The sequence below is a fragment of the Cetorhinus maximus genome, chromosome 12 (genome assembly GCF_964194155.1).
Source record: "Cetorhinus maximus chromosome 12, sCetMax3.hap1.1, whole genome shotgun sequence".
Classification (NCBI taxonomy): Eukaryota; Metazoa; Chordata; class Chondrichthyes; order Lamniformes; family Cetorhinidae; genus Cetorhinus; species Cetorhinus maximus.
Genome location: NC_135890.1, coordinates 59,549,618 through 59,554,096, shown reverse-complemented (window position 1 = coordinate 59,554,096; position 4,479 = coordinate 59,549,618).

The following is a 4,479-nucleotide window of genomic DNA, read 5'->3' as shown; positions in this document are numbered from 1 at the left end:
GGGAACTATTCCCGTTCTCGCCGTCAATCATTCAATGAACCGATCCAATCCCGTGTCTCAGCTCCACATCTGTTTATTATTCTTACAATAAATAGTTTGTATCATTGAGCTGGCGGGTTGTTTGTGCCGTGAATGTTATCGAGGGTTCAACTTCTTCAACTCGACAAAATATTGTCAGGAGCTCTTCCAGCAGAATATTACTTTTAAAAAATCTCTTGGACTGATAGAGTAATAACTAACCGATTACTAAACTTCTGAACTCCTCAAAGCAGATTCTCGTTCGATGATATAAAATTCTCAGTACAGTTTGCACGCAGTTATATCTCAGTGCAAGGTATGTGTACTGACTATTATATTTCAGTGTAGTGTGTGTGTATGACTGTTATATCTCTATACAGTGTGTGTACCGATTCTTACATTTCAATACAGGGTATGTGCAAAAGATAAGGCTGAAGCATTTGCAACAATCTTCAGCCAGAAGTGCCAAGTGGATGATCCATCTCAGCCTCCTCCTGAGGTCCCCAACATCACAGATGCCAGTCTTCAGCCAATTCGATTCACTCCACATGATATCAAGAAACGGCCGAAGGCACTGGATACTGCAAAGTCTATGGGCCCTGACAATATTCTGGCAATAGTACCAAAGACTTTTGCTCCAGAACTTGTCTCACCTCTAGCCAAGCTGTCCCATTTCAGCTACAATACTGGCATCTACCCAGCAATGTGAAAAAATGCCCAGGTATGTCCTGTCCATAAAAAGCAGGACAGATCCAATCTGGCCAATAACCGCCCCACCAATCTACTCTCGATCATCAGTTAAGAGTTGGAAGGGGTCATCAGCAGTGCTATCAAGCGGTACTTACTCAGCAATAACCTGCTTATTAACAATATCCAGGCTTGGGGTGACAAGTGGTCTTATATGTTTCATGTTATATGCCTCTTACTCTTCTAAACTCCTATGGATACAAGCCTAGCCTGTCCAGCCTGTCCTGATAAGACAACCCGCATAAACCTTCTCTGATCTGCTACCAATGCATTTACATCTTTCCTTAAATAAGGAGGCCAATACTGTACACAGTACTCCAGATGTGGCCTTACGAATGCTCTTTATAACTGAAGCACAACCTCCTTACTCTTATATTTAATTCCCCTTGCAATAAATGATAACATTCCATTAACTTTGCTAATTACCTGCTGTACCTGCATACTAATCTTTTGCAATTCATGCACTAGGACACCCAGGCCCCTCTGCATCTCAGAGCTCTGCAATCTCTCGCCATTTAAATAATATGCTTCTTTTTATTTGTCCTGCCAAAATGGACAACCTCACATTTTCCCACAGTATACTCCAGATCATTGCCCACTCACCTAACCTATCTATATCCTTTTTGTAGCCCCCTTATGCCCTCTTCTTACTTTCACAACTTACTTTCCTACCTATCTTTGTGTCATCAGCAAATTTAGAAACCACATCATCGGTCCCTTCATCCAAATCATTTATGTGTTCCCATGCATCTGCTGCCCTTGTCCTTGTTGGTGGTAGAGGTTGTGGGTTTGGAAGGTGCTATTGAAGGAGCCTTGGTGAGTTGCCGCAGTGCATTTGATAGATAGTACACACTGCTGCTACTGTGCGTCGGTGGTGGAGGGCGTAAATGGAAGTGGGCTGCTTTGGAATTTCACACTGGCTGGCCAATTAACGGCCAGCCAGCGTGAAAGGCGCGCTGAATGGCACCCCATTCGGTGGGTTGGAGGCAGGAAGAGGGTGAGTGCTGAAGTCAGGGCAGGCCTCTTAATTGTTGGCGGGCACATTGCTGACTCTCACATGTGCCTGCCGACCTAAATATCGCGCAAGTGTGCGATGACGTTGGAACACTCACAAGAAGTCATTGCGCGCTATTTCACACTCGGGCATGTCAGGCGCACGCCCGTGCGCTGAGTGAAAAATCCTGCCCATGTAGTTTCGGGAATAGTTCATTTAGTTTTTTGCCACACCCCCAAGTATTGCTGCTTGAGATGACTGCTTAGTTCGCCGAGTGGTTGCACCAGCCCTGCGACTGTTCCATTTCAAGACAGTATTGGGTGCACTGATTTTTATATCTTGGATGAGACCTTAAACCAAAGCCCCATCTACTCTCTAAGGTGGAAGTGAACAATCCAGGGTAATATTTATCCTGAAGCCTCTAACTATCCTCATCACTATCTACAAAGTTGCTGAGTTTCCAATCTTAAAATTACAGCTCCCTAAACCTGAGTCTAGGTCACTTGGAAAAACTGAGAAGTACAATGGACCCAAAACTGACCCTTGGGAAACATTACTGCTAACCATCTCATTCATCCACCACCATCCTCTGCTTCCTGCCACTGAGCCAATTCCACATCCATACCATCAATTTCCCTTTAATTCCACGGGTTTCCATCTTCTCAACAAGCCTCCTGTGTGGCACTTTGTCAAATGTCTCCCAAAAGTCCAACTGAACAGCATCAACTATACTACCTTGATCGTCCTTCTCTGTTAGTCCCTCTAAGAAGTCAGACATGATTTTTAATTAACAAATTCATGCTGGCTCTCTTTATTTTGTTTCTGACAATCGTTTTTAATAACTTCATCGCCAATGATGTCAGACTGACTGGCTTCTAGTTTCCTGGTTTTATCTCTTTTTGAAAAGTGGTATAACATTAGCAATCCCAGTCCTCTGCTTCTGCATCCTATAATTAAAAGACTGTGACTGCTGTTTTTGCCTTTGCTTTTTTCAGCAACCCGGGACACATTCCATCCAGGCCAGGAGACTAACCATCTCTCAGTGATGATAGTTTTCTTTAGCGTGTCTTCTCTCTCTTACTATCCTGTCCATAACCTTCCTTCTCTTCTTTTTGTTGTGACTTTCACATCATCCTTTGTGAAGACAGATGCAAAGTGTTAACTTGATACTTTTTCCATTTGTGGCTCAGTTGGTAAACATTCTTGCCTCTGATTCTGAAGGTTATTTGTTCAAGTCCCACTCCAGAGACCTGATCACAAGAATCTAGGCTGATGCTCCACTGCAGTACTGAGGGAGTGCTGCACTGCTGGAGGTGCCATCTCTCAAATGACATGCTCAGCCCAAATCCTATCTGCTGTCTCAGGTAGACATAAAATATCCTATGCAAAGCAGGGCAGGTGTCCTGGCCAATATTTATCACTCAATCAATATCACTAAAAACAGATTACTTAGTCAATATCACACTGATGTTTGCTGTATGCAAATTGGCTGCTATGTTTCCTTCATTATAACAGTGACTACCCTTCAAAAGTACTTCATTGGCTGTAAAGCACTTTGAGATGTTCTGAGGTTGTGAACAGCTCCATATAAATGCAAGTCTTTCTTTCACTTTCGTCCCTTAATAGACCCAACTTATTCCTGAGCTAACGGCCAACACTTTATGGCTGGGATTTTACAGGGCCCCAGGGTGTGGGCTGGGAGGTGGGGAATGAGTGCAGAATTGGAATTTTTTAATTCTTTCACAAGGTGTGGGCATCGCTGGCTAGACCATCATTTATTGCCCATCCCTAATAGCCCTTGAGAAGGGATGGGCAATAAATGCTGGTCTACCTAGTCACGCCCACATCCCATGAATGAATTTTTAAAAAGTGATAAAGGAAATAAAACTAAAAAAAACCCCAGGAAATGGAAGCTTATGACAAACTACAGGAGTAAGGTTCAGTTAATGACCAGGAAGATTATGGAAAGTACAGGAGATATAGAGAGTTTGAGAGAAAACCTTACATTGAACCTTAAAACAGTTCAGAAAGATATAGGTCAGGATTATAAGGGGCAGGAGTTAGGGCCTTGAATACTTTATCCTTTCCCTTCAAAAGAATATGTCTAGTTTATACATGAACTATCTCTTCCTTGAATGCCCTTCATTGCTCCGTTATTGCTTTACCCTCCATTCATCTTTTCCAATCCACCTATGTTAGGTCTTTTCCTAATCCCATCATGGACCTCTGATTTTAATTCTCGCTCCCTCTTATTATCCCTATTATCTCCTTTCTATTCCCGGTTTACTATGAAGACATATATATCTGAATCCGATTAAGTAACCAGGCCTATTAACTGAGTTTCCCTACATCCATGTATGTTCACATGCATGTTTTGGCTGATGCTCCAGACCCGAGCCTGGCACTTAGATTTTCACTTTTTTCTCATCCTTGTTTCGTCTTTTCACTTTAATCTCCAAGAAATCTCTCTGCTGTTGTCACGCCCTCTTTCATTTTACCACCCCCCACCACTCCACACACTTGGCACTCTGTCCTCCTGAATTCCTACTTTAATCCTTCAACACTCTTTCACCTTCCTCCTCTCCTGCTACTGTCCCACACTTGGCTCACTCTAGATAACCCTACACCTTCCCTCTGTGCCTTTCTTGGCATCTTCCAAAAGTCACTGGCCACTGACTCCTTACGAGCTACAACCCCCCCCAACAGCCCCATCCCACTCT